At 35.4% G+C, this 23,862-nt stretch overlaps 1 protein-coding gene across 1 annotated transcript in view; it reads left to right on the top strand.

Annotated features, from left to right (window-relative positions):
• Window positions 1–23,862, top strand: part of SCLT1 (sodium channel and clathrin linker 1) — a 129,672-nt gene that overhangs the window by 91,217 nt on the left and 14,593 nt on the right. The gene's annotated exons all lie outside the window — the stretch shown is intronic.

The following is a 23,862-nucleotide window of genomic DNA, read 5'->3' as shown; positions in this document are numbered from 1 at the left end:
GTTTCAAGTGATATTAAACATAGCAATTAGACTCTATATCCCTAGTGAGATAAATCCTAAGAATAAAAGGAAGTGCAAAGTATCATAAACTGTTGATAGTAGACGTATTGTTAGAAATATTGGTGGTGGTGTTCTGAAACTCATAATTATAGGATAAAGCAGTTGAGTAATTACATAAATGTCTTTAAGAACCAAAATTTTCATCATAAAAGAAACTCAGGGCCGGGCGCGGTGGCTCACGCCTGTAATCCTATCACTCTGGGAGGCCGAGGCGGGTGGATCGCTCGAGGTCAGGAGTTCGAGACCAGCCTGAGCAAGAGTGAGACCCCATCTCTACTAAAAATAGAAAGAAATTATATGGACAACTAAAATATATATATACAAAAAATTAGCCGGGCATGGTGGCACATGCCTGTAGTCCCAGCCACTCGGGAGGCTGAGGCAGTAGGATCGCTTAAGCCCAGGAGTTTGAGGTTGCTGTAAGCTAGGCTGACGCCACGGCACTCACTCTAGCCCGGGCAACAGAGTGAGACTCTGTCTCAAAAAAAAAAAAAAAAAAGAAAGAAACTCAAAGAAATTGAATAAACTTGTAATTCTAAATAGGAATTGGAAATATGAGTATATGAAGTCAATATGTGTTTACTCTTTAAAAACGTGTATTTCCAAGCTCAGTCCTTTCAATGGACAGTAAAAACAAGACCCCATATTCAGTTGCAATGAGGTTTCCCAAAAGAAACCAGGACTTCTTAAAGCTAAGTGATTTGGGAAAGGAAAGTATAAGATGATCCTAGAAAACACTTTGTCATAGCAACTGAGGTCATGTCAAAAGGACCCACAGGCCAATTTGAGAAGGCTCCCACTGGCCCATGTGGGGGCAATTTGAACATCAAAAAGAATATCTGCAGTAAATTGAAACATATCAAATATATTTTAAACATCCATAACGTCAAAATGATATTAAATAAAGAACAAAAGTCTTTGGTCCCCTTTGGAAGATGATATAGAACCAATTCATTCTAAAAAAATATGAATAAAAGGAAAAATCAAGCATTTATTCTACCTTTTCTTTACTTGCTATATACTGTATCAAATGCCGTTTGGTCTTTCACACCATAAGAGCCCTTACTTCACTGGTCAGAGGACCAATGTAGGGATTTTGCCTATTGCTCAATATGTCTATACCAATTATGCATCTCAGAACCAGGGAAATAACCACAGGACATGCTTAGCCCACTGTGAGACTGCCCAAGCCAAATAACCTGACCTAAAAAAATCTCTTCTCTGGTTGGTGAACCACAGTGCAATTTCTGGTGTCTCCAGAAATTTGTCAGTTCAGCAACAATGTCTAGTAATCCTGAAAATGTCTGGATTTCCTCTTCCCCATTGCATAGTCTCCCTGCCAACTCTTCACAGGTCCCTTAGGCGAAGGCCAGGAGGAAGTATATATATGGGTGTATAACAGGGTCCTTCTTCAAAGGGACCTGCTTCTACCCCACCCTCCTTCATTCGAGGGGCCAAATGTGAGAGTTGAAGGACCATAACTCTAGTAGTGATTCAAACCAGACTGCAACTCACAAGATCTAGAGCTTTTCTACTTCAATAAATCAAATAAGACTTCAGTAGGCTGCCCATCTGTTTCAATTTGAGAAACACAGTGATCAAACTAGCAAAACCCAAAGACCTATGCAGGTAAGACTCTTCTGATTACTGCTTTAACTCTACTACCCATTTCAGTAACCATGCCCACGTTGTCTTTGAAATTTAATGCCACTACCTTGCCATTGCCATTGCGAATCCTATCACTTTCATTAAATTCAAGGATCCCAGTTCCATGGAAGCAGGTCCCACTGTCATTTCTGTCCCACAGAGAATAGCCACCACAGAGCTCTCTGGGCTCACAGTCTTGGTGAAGTCCTCTGGATGCTTCTGAGGGACAGAATTGAAGGATAGATGAGCTGGTTTAACATTTTAAAAATCCTAACCTTCTGATCTCCCTACTCCTTTGGTAACTTCCTTTACACTAGAGGTTCTCAAATGGGGATGATTTTGCTCTCTTCTTCCTGCTACCACCCCCCCGAATATTTGGCTCAATATCTGGAGACATTCAGGAATGCTCCTAGCATCTTGTATATAGAGACTGGGCATGGTGTTTAAACATCTTACAATGCACGGGACAGCCTCCCACTACCAAATTATTTTCTAGGCCAAAATTTCAGTAGTGCCAAGGCTGGGAAACTCTGCTCTACACTATAAAAAGAAACTTCTGACATTTCAGTGTAGGTCACCTTTAAGTACAGATTTCATTCAACTAACTAAACAAACTTGAGACACTCAAGCTAACACAGTGATTCCAGAATATCTTTTTTGTGAACTCATATTGACAAATTTGGGCTAATCCAACATTTTATTCTTTCCACTATAATCTAGCACCCATAGGATCCATTCTCAAGTACACTCCCAAGGTTTCTGTCCATAACTAAAATTGGCAAAATCATGTAATTATTTTGGTGTATTCTGCCTCCTCACAGATCATATCTTGTAGTTCATCCTCTAGAGCAAGATAGACTTGAGTCTGGCTGTAGGTTTAGAAGCAATGAGTCAGGTAGGGTAAATCCTAAGGAGAACCATCTATCCCTTGCAAGGCAATGTCCTCCCATTACAAATTCCTCAGGTAAGGAAGACTTACCTTCCCAAATAGGGTGGAAGGATTGTTTCTGCTGGCAAAGAAAGCATAGAAAATTAAGGATTCAAGGCCCCAGCTTCATTCTAGCTACCTTGTTGTACAGTAGATCTTGAACACATTCCTCCCATCTAACTGAAATTTTATATCCTATGACCAACATCTCTCCACTCATCACCCACTCCCCCAAGCTGTGGTAACTACCATTCTTCCCTCTATTTCTATGAGTTCGACCTTTTTAGATTCCACATATAAGTGAGATCATACAGTGTATTTGTCTTTCTGTGCCTGGCTTATTTCACTTACCGTACTGTCTTCCAGTTTCATCCATGTTGTCACAAATTGCCGAATTTCCTACTTTTTAAAGGCTGAATAATATTCTATTTTGTATATATGCCACATTATCTTTATCCATCCATTCATTGATGAACACTCAAGTTGATTTCATATCTTGGCAATAGGGAATAATGTTGCAGTAAACATGGGAGTGCAGATATCTCTTTGACATACTGACTTCATTTCCTTTAGATACATACCCAGAAGTGGTATTGCTGGATCATATGGTAGTTCTATTTTTAATTTTTAGAGGAACCTTCATACTGTTTTCCATAATGGCTGTACTAAGTTACATTGTTAACAGTGTATAGGGTTCCTTTTTCTCCACATGCTGGCCAATACTTGTTATCTTTTGTCTTTTTGATAATAGCCATTCCAACCGGTATGAGGTAATAGCTCATTAATTAGCATTTTCCTAATTGTTAGTAATATTGACCATTTTTCATATACCTGTTAGCTATTCATATGTCTTCTTTTGAGGTATGTCTATTCAGATCTTTTGCCCATTTTTTAATCAGGTTACTTGTCTTCTTGCTATTGAATTGTTTAAGTTCCTTATATATTTTGGATATTAATCCTTTATCAGATATATGGTTTGGAAATATTTTCACCCATTCCATGTGTTGTCTCCTTACTCTGTTCTTTCCTTTGGTGGGCAAAAGCTTTTTAGTTTGATATAATCCAATTTGTCTATATTTGCTTTTGTTGGCTCTTCTTTTGGGCATCTATCTAAAAAATCATTGCCCAGACCAGTGTCATGGAACTCTTCCCTTATGTTTTTATCTAGTAGTTTTACAATTCTAGGTCTTATGTTTAAGTCTTTCATCCATCTTGAGTTGATTTTTATCCCATCACCATCTATTGAACAGACTGTCCTTTCCCCATTGTGTGTTCTTGGCACCTTTGTTGAAAATCAGTTGTCCATAAATGGGTGAATTTATTTCTGTTTTTATGCCCCTACCATGCTGTTTTGATTACTATAGCGTTGTAGTATGTTTTGAAGTCAGCTAGTATAATGGCTCCAGCTTTGTTTTTCTTTCTCAAGATTTGTTTGGCTGGGCAAGGTACAGTGGCTCATGCCTGTAATCCTAGCACTCCAAGAGGCCAAGGTGGGAGGATCGCTTGAGGCCAGGAGTTGGAGACCAGCCTGGGCAATATAACAAGACCTCATCTCTACAAAAAATTTAAAAATTAGCTGGGCGTGGTGGTATGCCCCTGTAGTCCTAGATACTTGGGAGGTTGAGGCAAGAGGATTTCTTGCCCAGGAGTTTGAGATTTCAGTGAGCCATAATCACACTACTGCACTCTAGCCTGGGTGACAGAATGAGACTGTCTCAAAAAATAAATGAATAAATTTTTTAAAAGCCTAACAAACAAACAAAAAAAGATTGGTTTGACTGTTTGGGATCTTTTGTGGTTCCATACAAATTTTAGGATTATTTTTTCTATTTCTCTGAAAAATGTCATTGGAATTTTGATAGGGATTGCATTGAATCTAGATGACTTTGAGTATTTTAACAATATTAATTCTTCCAGTCTATGAACACAGAATATCTTTCCAATTATTTGAGTCTTCTTCATTTTCTTTCATCAATTTTTTTATAGTTTTCAGTGTGAAGACCTTTCACCTCCTTGGTTAAATTTATTCCTAGTTATTTTATTTTTTCAGTAGCTATTATAAATGGGATTATTTTCTTGATTTCATTTTCAGATAAATCACCAATTAGTGTATAGAGATGCTGATTTTTGTGTGTTGATTTTGTATCCTGCAACTTTGCTGAATTCATCTTTAGATTTTAAGTTATATAGATCTTAGATTTTCTAAATGCATATTTGAATATGTTAATATAAGGTTAAATATATTTGACCAATAAACACCTTAATTTCTGTAATAAATGTCTTATAAACTGAATTCTATAACTAAATCTTATTTTAAATGCTTTACAATGGTTCATCCTTTTCAAAAAAAAAACCCTATCAAGTAGATACTGTAAAAAAGAAAATTTATTTCAGTTCTGTCTTCAATTATAGACAAATCTATGATTGTCATGAATTATTTCTCCTCTAAAACATAAACTGAGGCAGATATCTGGCATGAGTACAAAAGAAAAGGTGTTCTCACATGTGGCACATGCAAAAGATTAAAACAGAGTGGAGATGAGAAAAGACTTGAATTAATTTAGAGGAAAATAGAGAACTATATCAGTGATAGTAAACCAGATGGGCTATAATTGTATTTAAAAAAGGGGTAAAACATTTTATTAGTGAAAATATAGAGTAAATCTCAAAACATGAAACCCTAGTAGCTGTCATTATTTGGTACAATCACTAAATGACTGTAAGTGCCTACTATGATATTAACAAGGTGATACTAGATTGGAAAATCATCCATCCTTTGGTAAAACTCTTTCTGAAGAGCTAAATCAAGATAACAAAAAGCTTCCTTAACTACTCAAACCCAGTTTTCAAATATTGAGAAATATAATAGATTTTAGGAATAAGCATAATGATCTGGCCTGAGAGTTTAAGGGAGGAAATAAGCTACAGAAAAAAAGATTCAAAGCTCAGCAGTAAGTAGAAATTTTGGAGGACCATATTTACTGGAACATAAATACATTTGTAACCAAAAATTATTATTAATAGTAAATGACATCTTTAATGATTTCTGATTTAAAATTCTGTAATAGCACATGTTTATATAATGAAATATATCTGCATTTGTTGGCTTTTAAGATGCAACAGTTCCCACAGAGATTATTTTGATTTGATCTTCACTATTCAAGAGTTTCATTATCAGCATCATTCCTGAATTACTAATCTCTTTCTTCTGAAGCTCTCAATTTCACCCATTTGTGGTGTAAAAAAAGAAATTTACGATTTCTGCTTCCAGAAAACAGCCTAGTGTCTCTTTCTCTCCCTCTCTCTCTCTCTCTCTCTCTCTCTTCCCCCCCACCTTCCCTTAAAGGGTTTTAGATGCCTATGCCTGTATTTAAAGTGCAATAATTTTTTCTTTCTCTATTCCTCTTCTTTCCTATGTTTTATCAAGCTGATTTTATCCAGCTGTTTCAATAATTTTTCTTTTACTTTTTCTCTATCTTTATGTGCTCCCATATAAGCTTCAAAGGAACTAGGCCTTCTGATCTTCTCAAATTATTTTTGTAAAAAAGATATTCATTCATATGCTATTAATTATCATCTCTCTGTTGAATTCTTCACCACACCCCCTACAGCTCTGCATCTTACCTGATACTTGTACTAATTTGTAACTGTCTATAAGACATTTATTGTATATCTTGTTAGTATTCTAATTTCTACCTTCTAAAACGTAATTTACAATATTACATATTCCAAATAGATTTCTACTTTGAACAGTCTTTTCTGTGTTATTGATACCACTGTTTCCCTAATTCCTAGATATAAAATGCTGTAGCCATCTTTGACTCATTCTTTGTCTTTATCCTCTTTCAACAACCAAGTACCATTGATTCTTCTTTTGAAATGCCTGCTGTCTTTCAATTCCCAATTCTATGACTCTAGAACTGCATTAGTTATTTATTGCTGTGTAACAAATTACCCCAGAATTTAAAGTCTTAAAAACAACATTTATTATTTTATAATTTCATGAGTCAAGAATTTTGAGAGTGACTTATCTGGGTGACTCTGGCTCAAGGTATCTCGTGAGGTTGCAATCAAAATGTCATCTGGAAAATTGTTGAGAGCTAAAGGATCTGCTTCCCAGCTCATCCACATACCTAACTTCCTGTTTATGTCCAGAAACCTCAGTTCCTTGCCACATGGCATCTCCAAAGAGAAGCTTGATTATCCTCATGATATGGCAGCTGTCTTGCCACAGAGCAAACAACCCAAGAGAGAGAGCACCTTTTGTGACCTAGTCTCCTAAGTTATCTTTTGTCACTTTTTCTTTTTTCTTTTTTTTTTTTTTAATTCAAATAGATTTAGGGGTATAAGTGGTTTTTTGTTACATAGCTGAATTGGATAGTGGAGAAGTCTAGGCTTTTAATATACCCATCACCTGAGTAGTGTACTTTCTACCCAGTAGGTAATTCTTTATCCGTCATCCTCCTCCTACCCTCTCCCTTCTGAGTCTCCAGTGTCCATCAAGTCACTCTTTATGATCATGCTTATCCCCATGCCCATTGCTTACCTCCCAGTTATAAGTGAGAACGTGCAATATTTGCTTTTTTATTCCTGGGTTACTTCGCTTAAGATAATGGCTCCAGTTCCATCCAAGTTTCTGCAAAAGACATTATTTCATTCTTTTTGATAGCTGATTAGTATTCCATGGGGCGGGTGTGTGTGTGCGTGCGTGTGTGTGTATCTCACATTTTCTTTATCCACTCATCCATTGGTGGTCACTTAGGTTGGTTCCTTATCTTTGCAATTGTGAACTGTGCTGCAATAAACATATGGGTACAAGTGTCTTTTTTATAAAATGACTTATTTTCCTAGGGGTAGCTACCCAGTATTGGGATTCCTGGATCAAATGGTATATCTACTTTTAGTTCTTTGAGAAATCTACATACTGTTTTCCATAGAGGTTATAGTAACTTACATTCCTGCCAACAGTGTATAAGCATTCCCTTTTAACCACATCCGCACCAGCATCTATTGTTTTTTAACTTCTTGATAATGCCCATTCTGACAGGGATAAGGTGGTATCTCATTACAGTTTTGATTTACATTTCCCTAATGATTAGTGATATTGACCACTTCTCATATTTTTTTAGCCATTTGTTTCTCTTCTTTTGAAAAATGTTCATGTCTTTTGCCCACTTTTTAATGGGGATATTTGTTTTTATCTTACTGATTTGAGTTCCTTATACATTCTGGATATTAGGCCTTTGTCAAATGTGTACCTTACGAATGTTTGCTCTCATTCCATTCCTATTTACTCTGTTGATTGTATCTTCTGCTTTGCAGAATCTTTTTAATTTAATTGTCCCATTTATTTATTTTGGGTTTTGTTGCATTTGCTTTTGAGGTCTTACTCATAAATTCTTTACCTATGCCACTGTTGAGGGTTTTTTCTAAGTTTTCTTCCAATATTTTTATTGTTTCAGGTCTTAAGGCTTTAATCCATCTTGAGTTAATTTTTATATATGGTGAGAGATAGGGATCCAGTTTTATTCTTCTCCATGTGGCTAACCAATTTTCCCAGCATCATTTATTGAATAGGGTGTCCTTCTCCCACTATATACTTTTTTCTGCTTTGTTGAAGATCAGTTGGTTGTAGGTGTTTGGCTTTATTTCTGGGTTCTCTATTCTGTTCCATTGGTCTTATGTGTCTACTTTTATACTAGTATCATGCTGTTTTGGTTACTATTACCTTGTAGTATAATTTGAAGTCAGGTAATGTAATGCCTCCAGATTTGTTCTTTTAGCTTAAGATTACTTTTACTATTTGTGCTTTTTTTGGTTCCATATGAATTTTAGGGTTTTTCTTAATTCTTTGAAAAATGACATTGGTATTTTGATAAGAGCTGCATTTTTTTTTTTTTGGTTTTTTTTTTTTTTCAATTTAATTTTACAGAATCATAAAGAGTCTAACAGTATATCTTGTTAGATACAATATGTCCTCATAATGTATACATTATTTCTTGTACAATGATATGAAATAATATGGGAAATATTCATGATAAATTATTAAGTGAACAGTGCAAGTTAAAAACAATAGTTTCATATTTTTTCCCCACCCCCCCTTTCCCGAGTCAGCACCTTCAAGTGTTACCACTCCCCAAACGGTGCGCAATGCACTCATTGTGTAGGCATACCCCCCATCCCCTCCCCCACCCCCACCTCAGTCTGATGTCCAATTGGTGTCGTTCCCAGATTTGTATTTAGGTGATGATCAGGGAAACCAATTTTCTGGTGAGTACATGTGATGCTTGTTTTTCCATTCTTGGGATACTTCACTTAATATAATGGGTTCCAACTCTCTCCAGGAGAACCATAGAGATGTCGTATCTTCATCATTCCTTATAGCTGAGTAATATTCCATGGTATACATATACCACAGTTTACTAATCCAATCATGTATTGATGGGCATTTGGGTTGTTTCCACATCTTTGCTATTGTGAATTGTGCTGCTATAAACATTTGGGTACATGTGCCTTTGTTACAGAATGACCTTTTTTCCTTTGGGTATATGCCCAGTAATGGGATTGCTGGGTCAAATGGCAGGTCTACTTGAATCTGTTTAAGATACCTCCATAATGCTTTCCACAGGGGTTGCACTAGTTTGCAGTCCCACCAGCAGTGTATGAGTGTTCCTGTCTCTCCACACCCACGCCAACATGTGTTGTTTTGGGTTTTTTTGATAAAGGCCATTCTCACTGGGGTTAAGTGATACCTCATTGTGGTTTTGATTTGCATTTCCCTGATGATTAGACATGTTGAACACTTTTTCATATGTTTGTTAGCCATTTTTATATCTTCTTTTGAAAAATTTCTATTCATGTCCTTTGCCCACTTTTTGATAGGGTTGCTTGATTTTTTCTTGCTGATTTTCCTGAGATCTAAATAGATTCTTGTTATCAGTCCTTTATCTGATGTGTAGTATGCAAAAATTTTTTCCCATTCTGTAGGTGGTCTGTTTATTCTCGTGACTGTTTCTTTGGCTGTGCAGAAGCTTTTTAATTTAATCATGTCCCATTCATTTATTTTTGTTGCTGCTGTGATTGCCTTGGGGGTCTTCTTCATAAATTCTTTGCCTAGGCCAATGTCTGTAAGAGTCTTTCCTACATTTTCTTCTAGAATTCTGATTGTATCACGCCTAAGGTTTAAATCTGTTATCCACCGTGATTTGATTTTTGTGAGAGGTGAAAGCTGTGGGTCCTGTTTCAGTCTTCTACAAGTGGCTAACCAATTCTCCCAGCACCATTTGTTGAATAGGGATTCTTGTCCCCAGGGTATATTCTTTCCCGCTTTGTCAAAAATTAGGTGACTATATGAGGATGGTTCTATATTTGGATTTTCTGTTGTGTTCCACTGGTCTGTGTCCCTGCACTTGTGCCAATACCAGGCTGTTTTAAGAACCACGGCCTTGTAGTATAGTTTGAGGTCTGGCAAATTAATACCTCCCATTTTGTTTTTGTTGCTTAAAATTGCTTTTGCTATACGGGGTCTTCTTTGATTCCATACAAAGTGTATAATTATTTTCTCTATGTCTGTAAAGAATGATGTTGGTAATTTAATAGGGATTGCATTGAATCTGTAGATCACTTTGGGTAGTATAGACATTGAATCTATAGGTTAATTTGGGCAGTATGGAGATTTTCACAATATTGATTCATGAACATGGAATGCTTTTCCATTTGCTTGTGTCATCTGCAGTTTCTTTCATCAGTGTTTTGTAGTTCTCCTGATAGAGATCTTTCACTTCCTTGGTTAAGTATATTCCAAGGTTTTTTGTTTTTTTTTTTTTTTTTTTTTTGCAACTATTGTAAATGGGATTGAGTTATTGATTTGATTCTCAGCTTGGTTTTTATTAGCATATAGAAATGCTACTGATTTGTATATGGAATTTTGTTACATGAGACTTTGCTGAATTCGTTTATCAATTCTAGGAGTCTTTTGGAGGCGTCTTTAGGGTTTTCTAGGTATTTGATATCATAAGAAAACAGGTATAGTTTGACTTCCTCTCTTCCAATTTGGATGCACTCTCTTTCTTTCTCTAGCCTAATTGCTCAAGTTAGGACTTCCAATACTGTGTTGAATAGAATTGGTGAAAGTGGGCACCCTTGTCTGATTACAGTTCTTAGGGGGAATGCTTTTCACTTTTCTCTATTCAGTATGATGTTGGCTGTAGGTTTTTTATATATGGCATTTACTGTTTTAGGCTATGTTCCTCCCATGCCTAGTTTGTTAAGGGTTTTTATCATGAAGTGGTGCTGGATTTTACCAAATGCTTTTTGTGCATCTATTCAGATGATCATATGGTTTTTGTTTTTAATTCTGTTTATGTGATGAATGAGATTTATTCATTTCCATATGTTGAACCATCCTTGCATACCTTGGATAACACCTACTTGATCATGATGAATTATCTTTTTATTGTGCGACTGGATTTAGTTTACCAGCATGTTTTTTTATTTCAGGGTATTATGGGGGTACAAACATTTTGGTTACAAGTTATGACTTTGCCTGTCATTGTATGTATGCCCTGCCCACACATACAATGCTCACCGCATCCATTAGTTGTGAGTTTGTTTACCCACTCCCACCCCCCTAACACCTGATGAATAGTACTACCATGTAAGCGTTTACTAGCATTTTGTTGAGGATTTTTGAATCCATGTTCATGAGAGATATTGGTCTGAAGTTTTCTGGGGTTTTTTGCTGTGTCCTTTCCTGGCTTTGGTATCAGGGTAATGCTGGCTTTATAGAATGAGTTAGAGAGTATTCCCTCCTTCTTGAGGTTATAGAACAATTTCCATACCAGTTCTTCTTTGTATAATAAGTCTGGTAGAATTTGGCTGTGAATCTGTCTGGTCCTCAGCTTTTTTTGTTGGGAGAATTTTTATTATAGGTTCAATCTTTATTACAGGTTCAATTATTGGTCTGTTCAGAATTTGTGTTTCTTCTTGATTCAAGCTTGGGAGGTAATATATTTCTAAAAATTTATCCATTTCCTCTAGATTTTCTAGTTTATGTGCATAGATTTGTTCATAGTAGTCTCAGATGCTCTTTTGTATTTCTGTAGTATCAGTTGTAATGTCTCCTTTTTCATTTCTAGTTGAGCTAATTTGAATTCTTTCTCTTCTATTTCTGATTAAACTAGCTAGTGGTCTATCAATTTTTTTTATATTTTCAGAGAGCCAGCTTTTTGTTTTGTTGATTCTTTGTATTGTTTTTTAGTTTCCATATCATTTGGTTCTTTAGTGATCTTTTTTATTTCTTTTCTTCTGCTTTGTTTGAGTTTGATTTGTTCTTCTTTTTCTAGTTCCTTAAGGTGTGACATTAGATTGTTAATTTTTGATCTTTATCTCTTTTGATGTAGATATTTAAGTCTATGAATTTCCCTTTTGCACTGCTTTTTGTGTATCCCAGAGATTTGGGGAGCTTGAGTCACCATTGTCATTTGATTCAAAAATTTTTTTTATTTCCATTTTGATTATATCATTGACCCAAAAATCATACAGCAGTAGGTTGTTTACTTTCCATGTATTTGTGTAGTTTTGAGAGTTCCTCTTGGAATTGATTTCTAGTTTTATTCCTCTGAGAAGATACATGGTATGATTTTGATTTCTTAAAATTTGATAAGACCTGTTTTATAGCCTAATATAGAGTCTATCTTAGAAAGTGTCCCATGAGCTGATGAGAAGATTGACCTAAACATAGAAAGGAAAACAATACAACCTCTTGAAGAAAATCTTGTGATAAGCAAAAAGTTCTTACATAGGACACAAGAACAAATTATAAAAGAAAAGACTTGATAAAGTGGACTACATTATATTAAAAGCTTCTGCTTTTCAAACACCACCATTAAGAAAATGAAAACAAGACTAAGAAAATATTTGCAATTAGTATACATGACAAAGGACCTATATTCAGATTATTTTTTAAAATGTAAAACTCAGTAATACTAGTTTGATAATTTACTATAGCTAAACATATTTACCATATGAATATGCAGTTTTACTCATATGTATTTACCTAAGAGAAGTGAAAACATACCCATGCAAAAAACTTGTATACAAATATTTATGGGTATTTTATTTAAAATAGGTGAAAATGAGAACTCAAGTATTCATCAACAGGTACATGGATAAACACTCAGCAATAAAAAAGAACAAACTACTAATACATTCAACAACCTGGATCAATTTCAAAAATGAGGTGAAAAAAAGCCAGACATAGATGAATGCATAATGTATTATCACATTCGTATGAAATTCTGGAAAAGGCAATTCTAATTTATAATGACAAAACAGTTTGATGGATGCCTAGATCTGGGATTGGAGGCTGGGGCAGTGACTGCAGAGGAGATGGGGGAACTTTTAAAGTGATGGACATACTCTGTATCTTAATTGTGATTGTGGTTACGTGTGTATAAGCATTTGTCAAATTTCACCAAACTCTATACTCAGAGTGACTGTACTTTATTTTCCAGAATTCTATCCCAATAAGGTTGATATAAAAAAGCAAAACAAATACAACCTTTGCATGATTCTCTCTGTCTCCCTTTCTCCTGGGATTCTGATTGCAGGTACATTATATTAGACTTTTACATTGCATTCCTTTTTCTCCCACCGTATTCATTTTCCACCATTTTCTTTCATTGTACTGTAGATGGTTTCCTCTAATATATCTGATATTTCATAAATTCTCTCTTTTATGTTCAATCAGCTACTGTACATGCCCAAGGGCTTTTGAGATATTTTTTATGTCTACAAGTTCTAATTAGCTCTTTCTAAGTCTGCTATTTTATATTCTTATTACTCCTTGTCTCTTGCTGATATTTTCAAGTTCGTCATGGTTTTCTTGAAGAATGGTAGATATTATTTCAGAGTATGTGTATGATAATTCCACTATCTGCCATCGGACATATATGTTTCTGTTGGTTTCTATGCATGTTGCCTGGTTTCTCTATCTGCTTGTAGTAATTGCCTATGAAAATTTTTGTTATGGGGCTTCCACGGAGAAACTGCCTTTGCCTCTTCCAGGTCTCTGAGAGCATTACTGGTTGTAAGTACTTCAACCAAGGGTAGGGTTTATGGCCTACCCTAGGTATTTGTTCTTTGAGGTAAAATCTGTTGTCTGTGGCCACAGGTTCTCAGGAATATTTTTTTCTTTTCTTCTCTTGCTTTGCTTATGACCAAAGTAGCTTCTTTAGATTCCTGTGACTTTGAGAGGAAGGGCATAGATTCAGATATCGTTCACCTTTACACTGAGGGGGTACTCCTTTAGGATCCCAGATCAATGATGGATACCCCTTTCTCCGCATGGTAACAGAACCAAATTCCAAGTGTGGGGTACTATAAATGCCTTCCAGGGCAGAGGAAGTATTGATGCCCCAGTATTCTACTTGCTTTTCTCATTATCAACTTTCATTCAGAAATTGTCCTGGAAATTTTTTTGCTATATTTTCATCTGTTTAATGCTTTTAAAGAGTTGTGGTGGCGTTTTTAATGGGTTGATTAATCTGAATAACTTAATGTGCCTTTACTAGATCCAAACATATTCTCTTTAAAAATATCCCACCTCATTTAGCACAGCAATTGATATAGCTTGGTGAACACTCTGCTGCCAATAATTTTGTCTCATACAGAGTTTTGCATGTATCTGTGGTCAATTACAGCATCCTGGCAGTTGAAATGGACTATGGCTGCAAAAGTCATCAGAACTATTGCAGGGAATTAGCATCAGGGTCATTAAAACCAATGTTGCACTTATTATACTACATATTACTTTTGATTAAGAAATATTAGCAGTTGATCTTAGCATTATTTCTTGACAAAAATAAATATGTGGTGTATACCCTTATGTTTTAACTGTATTACCTTGTATGAGATATGGTGAGGCCAGATTCAGATCAAGAGAGAGAAAATGGAAAGGGTTTTACAGTTTGTTGTACTCACAGTTCCCTGGACAAACACAACAGACCACACAGGACCTCTCAGAGGAAGAAGCACCAGGGTCAGTCACAAGGCAGAGGGACAAGGGGGACCAGTGAGCAAACACCTTTATTGTGGTTTCTGCAGGAAAGAACAGATGAGGCCAAGGCAAGCAGGTTTAGAACTGGCTAATTTGAATAATTTCTGTGGGCTCAGTGACATAGGGACTGTTCCTGGTTGCCTGTTACCTGGCCCTGGGGTGATTAGGGCAGGTGTATGGTGACCCTGAGTGTGAAAGCCCAATAAGGGAAGTGCTTGGGGCTGTGGACTCAGCTGCTTCAGAAGAGAAACTGACTGGCCTCTAGCCAGGGTCTCAAAACTAAGTCAAAACAGCATTTAAAAATAACTATTTTGTATCTTGAAGGAATTTATAGTACAGGATCATAAACCTCGAATATAAGGACACATTGCTCTAATGGACCAAAAGTGCCTAACCTTGATTTATTTGTATCACTGTGTTGAAATAGTAGATGAAAGCTCCTGTTACCACTGGCTGAGATCATCTTAAAACATACCATAATTTTTAACTATTACCTTAAGGTCCCTTTATTATAATAATAATAAGAGATTAATATTACTAGTTTTAAAGATCAAAATGATATCCAAAGCATCTGGTACTTTAGAAATAGCTGCTAAGCGATAAGCAAGCTGGTCACTTCTCTTTGTTAAACTGCAGGGCAATGGCGGGGAGTGGGGGAAGCACAGATGCTGGAATAACTAATAACTGCTTTGCTGTTATCCAGCAAGGAATCATACCTTTTAAAAAGACAATAGCAGTGAACAAAACAGGCAAAAACCCCTGCCCCCATAGAGCTTTCATTATATGGGGGAGACAGACAGTAAATAAGAGAAATTAAATATAATAATTATATTTATTAATAAAAATAATGTGATAGATAATAAATACTAAAGAAAAAATAAAGCAGAAAAAGGGACGAGACATTGTATATATTTTTGAGAGAGTGAAATTTTAGAAAGGTTCTACAGGGATAATTATCCTCCGCTCTCCTGCCCTTCCTTCCCTTCTTCCTTGGCCAAACACAGCCCCTGGTTGAATCAAACTCATTATTCTCTCTGTACCTTCACCCATTCAGCTCAAGGTAGCTGGAAAAAAAAAACAGCCATGCTGAGTGGTCTCACTTTAAATTCATAATCACAAAAGGGGCCCTTAATGCTGCCAGACAATCGTTTTATATTCTACTCTTTGGTGACTACTTCATACCTTCTTCTCTTTCTTCAAATCTATTGCAACTCCTCCCCTATCACCACTCTCAGTTGATAACCACAATCCTATTTCACTGAGAAAAGGGAAGAAATCAGAAGAGAACTTCTGCAGTTTCCATCACTGCATTTATGTTCTTCCATGCCTCTATTCCCATCTACTCTGCTGTAACAATAGACTTTCCATTCTCCAGTGCAAGGCCAAACTCTTCATCTGTCCCTAGAGTCCATTTGCATTTTGCTATAGTGCCTCCTTGGTGGATTCTCAATTAAATACAAAGAATCTTTTTTTGTAAACAATTTTCCATAAAAATAGAATGCCTAACATAACATGAAATGGTTAACTGCTCTAAGAGAGAAATAAATAGAAATAATCCATAGAATAAGCAATTTAAAACAAATCAACCAACCTTCTAAGGAACATTCCTACTTGAATGAAAGCTTGATTTATAAATTTATTTGGATTTGCCACCAGCGCTGGTCAGATATGCTCAGCAAATCACGTTAGACAAAGACCTGCCTGGCTTAAATAGTCAAGATAACAAGTGTTATCTTGACTCCAGCTGTATACTTGAATCCAGTACTAGGACTTTCGCTGTCTTTTTATTCTATTTCAAAGTTTAGCTCCTTTTCTGCCCAGCCTTAAAAACCAAGTCTTGGTAAAGACCTTCCAAACCCTAAGTAAGTTAAAACTACCAAATTTCTAGTAATTTAGTGATTTTTTTTTTATTTTACCTCTTAGATAAAAGGAAAAGAAGGAAATAAAATATTTCCTTCAAAATCAAGAGAATAATACCATCACTTCACATCAAATGTAGGTAAGATTATTGTTTTTCTTATGTTATTCAATTTTTTAAAAATAGCTGTTGACAGTGATACAGAAGTGAACACACATATTCCTGCCATCAGTGGCATTACATTCTAGTTGGAGAATCAAACTATAAAGATCTATAGTAATGGAGGTTTGCTCTGGTACAAAGGTTTCAGCAATTCGATCTTTATTTTTGGTGAATTAATTCTTTCTTTTACTGTGAATCTGAATTTATGTCAAACTCAATTTGTGTGTCATTGCTAAAGACTTCCATTGTTCTCAAAGCTTATTAAAGAAATGTGTCAGAATTATTATGAACTTTTGACTCATCCATTCAGCACAAATAACTGAAGGCATTATATTCATTTCATTTCCAGTTTACATAGAATCCTAGAGGATGTGTTTGTCTTCCCAAAATAGGCTCTATCTTTTATGTGTAACTCTTAATTTGACAGCCTTTTAGATATTGAAGAACATAAGATTCAGAATCATATATTTATCAACGGCCTTAAAAAAGAAATTATTGAAAGATCAGTTTTAAAGACCTAAAAATTTTCTCCTAAATATGAGTACTGACTTAAGCTCTTAGTATAGAATTCAATTTGGGTATATAAAAAACTAAAACATTAGATTCAAATCCAAGCTCTGCCCCACAAATATGTCATTATGTATAAATCACTTTATTTTTCCAGGCCTCAATTTTATCATCTTACAGAATTTTATTTTTATTTTATTCTTATGGAATAAAAACTACATTAAGTTGCTAGGGTTATTTACAAAATAGTATAAATATTAAGGCATCTCATAAACCATAGAGCATCATGCAAATGCTTTATTTAGAATTAGAAATAGTCTATACTGATTTTTTTTTTAGCTTTTCAATTGCCTTCCTGTCCCTATTGCTAGTTCTTGATTGTCCTTGAGATATTTTCAACATCCTTTTCAATTCTTGTCATAATCTCCTTTCAAGTTTAAATGGATATTATTGTCATTGCTTTTTCTTCTGCCATTCTAGTTCATTGTAACACAGTTTTTAAGAAATCCACAGTAACTACATAGGGAAAGAATCCTCCTTTGAACCCTCTTATTAAAGACAGGAGAAAAAGAACCAGATTTCTCCAGCCATGACTTCTCCTGCTTTTGTGACAATTTGATCTTTGTGTCCGTGAATTAGAGCGCTGTTATTATTATATTTTAAAGGCCCATATTCTTTGACATTTTTGGTAGGTTGAATAGGTCAAGAATGAATACTTTAAGTAAATTGGTTATCAAAAATAAAGCAAGTTACATATTTTACATACTTTGAAATTTTTAGATTTAGTCATTTCTTTAGACATCTATTTTAAAAGGAATAATTATATTTAAGTTAAATATTTCTTGCTTATATGACACTTTTTATAAAATTATAAAAACATAATGAAGCATTTTAATCTCACAAGGTTTCATTGTATGTATTTAGGATTTTACATAGGAAAAATCTGTTTTTTGTAGGGTATATATATTAGCCTTCTCCTTATATGCTTATGTTGGTTGTCTAAACTAGTGGTCCCCAACCTTTTTGGCACCAGGGACCTTTTTCATGGAAGCCAATTTTTCCATGGACCAGGGAGGCAGGGGATGGTTTGGGGATGATTCAAGCACATTACACTTATGGTGCGTTTTATTTCTATTATTATCACACTGTAATATATAATGAAATAATTATACAATTCACCATAGGTTGGGAACCCCTGGTCTAAATCCCACTGAGTTAGAAATAGAAATACATGCCAGTATACTTAGAAAGCCTTTCTGCATATCTCTGCTCTGTCACCAAAATTGTGGTGTTATGCCCTGACATATCGAAACTAAAATGTTTACTTTCAAAATAGGAAATATTTCACAAGATTTTGCATTAAGATTTTCTTTTATAAAAGGATTGTATATTTAATAATGATGAAAAACAGTGGAATATTTTTAGCATCTAAGGAGGCAGCACAGCATTACAGATAAGTGCTAACTCTGGAGTCAGTCAACCTGAATTTGAATCCTACCCAGCCCCAACCCTCACTTGCACCATTGCACTGCAGCCAGGGCAGCAGAGTGAGATGCTGTCTCAAAAAAAAAAAAAAAAAAAGAAAGAAAGGAATAAAATAAAAAGTAGTGAATTGATCTAACCATAAAAATTAAAATTCTATATGAAGAAAATAAAAAAAGATAAATGGCAGGCTGGGCATGATGGCTCATGCCTATAATCCTAGCACTCGGAGAGGCCAAGGCAAGAGGATCACTTGGGGTCTGGAGTTCGAGACCAGCCTAAGCAAGAGGAAGACCCCATCTCTACTAAAAAATAGAAAAAAAATTAACCGGGCCACTAAAAATAGAAAAAAAATTAGCTGGGTGTGGTGGCACATGCCTGTATTCCCAGCTACTTGGGAGGCAGAGGCCAGAGGGTTGCTTGAGCCCAGGAGTTTGAGGTTGCTGTGAGCTAGGTTGATGCCCTGGCACTCTAGCCCGGGCAACAGAATGAGACTCTGTCTCAAAAAAAAAAAAAAAAAGATAAATGACAAATAGCATACTGGAAAAATAAAACAAAAGGTTAATATGCAAAGTTCATCAGAAGTTATACAAATTAAGGAAAAGATTAACAATCTAGTAGAAAGATGGAAAAGTACGTGAACTAGCAGCTCACAAAAGCAGAAATGCAAATCTCCTTCAAACATATCTAGTAAGTTCAGCCTCACTATTCATTGAAAAGATGCAAATTTAAATAGTAATTTTACCCAGCAAATTGGCAAAATATAAAAGGTGGTTAACATCCCGTGTGTACAAGTACATGGGGAAACAGGAATTGTCTTACAGTATTGGTGGGAATGTAAACTGGCAAATCTTTTTTATAAGGTAATATGGCAACTTCTAATGAAATTTAAACTGTGCAGATCATTTTACAATTCCCAGTACAAGAATCTGTCCTACAAAAATGCTTGCATATGTGTAAACATGCAATAACATACCTGTCCTGCAGTTGGTCAGGGCCCTCACATCTTTAACCATGGCTCTTAAAGTAGCCTCCTTCACTTTTCCCACTGTATTCTATCTTTCATACTGCCATTAGAATTATTTTTCTAAAAAACAAATACCATCCTGGCCCTGCCTACTTAAAGACTTTTGTTTTATTGTTGCCTACAGGTTTTTCACAATCTTTCCTCCACCTTATTTATTTTCTCTACCTCCAACCTTCATGTTCCTTGTGCTCTAGCCAGATTGGACAACCACACCAATAAACCAATGTGGTTGGCCGGCCCTTTTCAACTCCTAGTCCACATCATTCACTCATCACATATTTACTGAGCAGACGCTGTTCTTGAAGTAATGGGGATACAGCAAAGACCAAGGTCCCTATTTTTTTTGAAGATTAGATTATTGATGGGGAAGTAGGGATTATCAAATAGATACATATGTGTTTAAAATCAGATAATAAACACTGTGCAGAAAATTTAAAATAAGCCAATGTGATAATTAATGATTGGATACCTGCTGGTGGGTAGACAAGGAAGACACTGTGAAATAATGAATCTTATGATAAGCTATAATATTTAAAAGGCTCCTGTCATTTAAAGATCAGGACAAAGCATTCTATGCAGAGAGAACAGCTGGTTCAAAGACTCCAAGGCATAGCTGGTGTGTTTGAAGTAAAAGAGATAGTATCTAAAATGAAGGCAATAGTGGTATAAGAGGAGGGCAGATTTAGGTGCAGTGTATTATGTTAAGCAATGCCAGCTGCCACAGCAAACAAACTGAAATCTTAGGGACTAAGCACAACAAAGGTTTATTTCTTGCTCATGTTGCCTGTCTAAGGAAGTTTAGCAGGAAGGCTGTGCCATTGGAGGTTCCACCGTCTTGAGTACATGATTTTGCAAAATCACTGAAACAGGGAGAGGGATGAAAGAGGAACATGGACTCTTAACTAACTCAGCTTTGGAGTGATATATATCACTAACTTTTATCTGCATTGGCCAGAACTGCATGGGAGTCTGGGAAATGTATGGCACACTTGGAATGTTTAAGGAATACTATTTTCTCTGCTGCAGACAAGGACCTGATCTTACACAATTTTATTAGCCAGGTAAAGAGTTTTAAATGAGAAAGAAAGCCATTGCACAGTTTTAAAAGGAGGAGTCACCTGATCTGATTTTTTGGTTTTAATTAAAGATTACTCTGGCCACTGTGTGAAGAACAGAAGAGAGTTAAAAAGCTGAGGAACAACTTAGAAGGCTATTGCAAGAGTCTAGTTAAGAGATGGTGATGACTAAGAAGAAAGGGAAAACTGGATTAGTTGGGGGTCTTTTTTTTTTTTTTTTTTTTTAATTTAGAGGTAATAAAAGGTGCTGTGGAAAGGAAAAGAGAGGAGTCAAAGATGATTCTGGGGCTAGTTTTACATGCTCTGTCTTACTATAGATGTCTTTCTCCAAATCTCCACCTGGAAAAATTTTCTTCCTTTCAGACCCTACTCAAATATCATTTTTTCTATAAGGTATCTTTCATTCCCCTGACAGATTGAGTCTTTTCTTTCCCTACACTCCCATACCATTCTGCCCATTCGTTTTCATGGCACTTACTGAATTGTAATATAACTATCATTTATATCTGTCTCTTCTACAAGATCATGTTGCCAGGTAACATCTTACCTGGCAAATTCAATAAGTTAAAATAAACCGTTCAATTAAATTGTATTGAATAAATGAATGAACAAATGAATATGTAATATATAATATTTGCTTCTCTTGTCCAAAACAAACTCTCTTTCTATATATATATGGTGAATTACACAGCATTTGAGCCTGAGTTCTCTTTACTCTCTCAAACATTATAATTCTTTGGCTGTATATCTGTAATGTTTGGCTGCTGTAACTATTTTTTTTAAGGTTTTTTTGTTGTTTTTTTTTTAATTAACAGGATGAGAAGCAGCTGCAGGTACCGGCAGATTACAAAATGCATAATTACTAAAAGTAACTGAAGCATATTATAGTATAATTCAACAGAAAAAAAACACATCTGGCACATGCTAATTTGTCATAAGAGAGTTTCGAAGAAAGCGCTTGCTGCAGCTGGCAGACCCATCATTTCCCTGAAATGAATAGTACACCTTTTGTTTTTAATTCTCTCAGATAATGTAGAATAGAACCTTACACAATTTAGTCTTCAGTCATCAGTAAAGGATTTCATGTGTTGAAGGAGTTTACCCGTATGCTATATCAACCAAAATCTACATGGCTCATCCTTATCTGAAACTGTACCTCAGTAATAACAGAATGATCTGAGCAATTATAGTAATTATGCCTAAGATATTGGCCCAAACTTAAAACCTCTTATCCCATACATTAAGCAATCATAATTTCTCTTATTTGTTTTATTTAAAGTATTTGTGGCATTTTCAAAGAGATGGATACTTTATAGGGAAAACCTTGCTCTTGCTCATTTCCATACCATTTCAGTTGGTATATGTGTCAGTGATATTCAGAATTAAAGTATGATTAATGTGGAAATTCTCTCTTTCAATATGGATTAGGATATCCATTTCTATGATAGAGACAAACAGAAAAGAGCTAATTATTATTATAAAACATCTTCTAATGCAGACCTTTTTGAATAATCTATATTCCAACTCTACTGAGCATTTTCACAGGTGCCTCAAACTCAATATATTCAAAATCGAACCCATTATTTCACCCCTTGCCCAAGTTTTTATTTCATCTTATATTCCCTATTTCATGAATAGTAATATCATCTACCCAGGTGCTGAAGCAGAACTCTGGGTTCACATTCCCTAAACCCTAAACCCAATGCTGCTAATTCTACCTCCTAAATATCTCTTAAATCTGTCCATTTCTCTCCAACTGCTATAATTCAGGCTGTCAACATCACTCGCCCAGATTACTGCTATCACTCCTTAATTTGACTACAGTCGAATTATTTCCTTACTATTTTTCCTGCTATCATCAGGAAGATTTTCTCATGTTCAAATCTAATCATGTCACTTCTCTTCTTAAATACTTCACCTCCCCAGTGTATTCAGGATAAGTCTTAATTTCCTATCATGACATAGTAGACTTTTTTGTGATCTGTGTTTCCTTGCGTTGCCAGCTTGTTCCTCTCTCACTCCCACCCCCACCTCCAACTCCTAGTAGTGCTCTGTATCCCATTCATACCGAAGTTCTTTCTGTTTCCTAAATTTATTAGCCTTTCTTATTTCCTAGCCTTCACACATGGATTTAATTGTCTGTAACACTCTTACTTCCCTTGCCTTTGTCCATCTAACTTCTATTTATCTTTCATATATAAGCTTAAAAGCCTACTTCCTCTGAAGAGCCTGCTCTAATCCCCAAATTCTCCATATGTGTTTCCGTAGCACCATGAGCTTTTTATAGCATTTATTATATTACCTATATTTTAGGCCCACCTCAAGCAATCCTCCCACCTCAGCCCCCCAAAGTGCCAGGATTTTCTTTTCAAACCAAATTGAATATTTTTGAGGATTTGCTACTGAATTAGGTATGGGCAAGCCAACTCTAAAAGAATAAAATGAATACTATAAAAATCTAGAATAATTTTTCACTTAGATTATTTACCAAGTGCCTTCTAAATTCTTGTACCACATTAATAAAACCACAAGTAAAGTAGAAATAATTTTAGGAGATACATTATGGATTTGGTTAGTATAAGAAAGACACTGAACATTGAAACACTCTAATCAGTATACCCATTCTTTAAAAAACAAAAACAAACAAAAAAAAATTTTGTGTATTCCAGGTGACAAGTCCAGACAAAATTATCCTTCCTTAGATCTCAGACCTCTTAGAAAATCTGACGAAATATATGGACCCTCTTTTAAGAAAAGGTAAAGAAACGCACAAGATACCGCATATAGTTTCAAGGTGTTTGTGTACATACTTGAAGCCTGTCTGTGGACCAGAGATTAGGAACCCTTGCATTAGTTTCTCACCCTTTGTCTGTTGCCACCCTAAATTGAAGAACCGCTGGTTTAAAGCCTGAGAAAATAAAGAAAGTAAACTATAGTCCAGACAAGGAATAATTTTCTATAGATTATTGAATAATCCTGACAACCCACAAATGGTCTAATTTGATTATCTCAATGTCGCTTATAGTATCTTGTTTACTAAAGTATTTAATGTTTTAG

The sequence above is a fragment of the Eulemur rufifrons genome, chromosome 18 (assembly GCF_041146395.1).
Source record: "Eulemur rufifrons isolate Redbay chromosome 18, OSU_ERuf_1, whole genome shotgun sequence".
NCBI classification, from domain to species: domain Eukaryota; kingdom Metazoa; phylum Chordata; class Mammalia; order Primates; family Lemuridae; genus Eulemur; species Eulemur rufifrons.
Note: the sequence above shows the minus strand (reverse complement) of the source record. Positions and strands in the feature narration are given on the sequence as shown.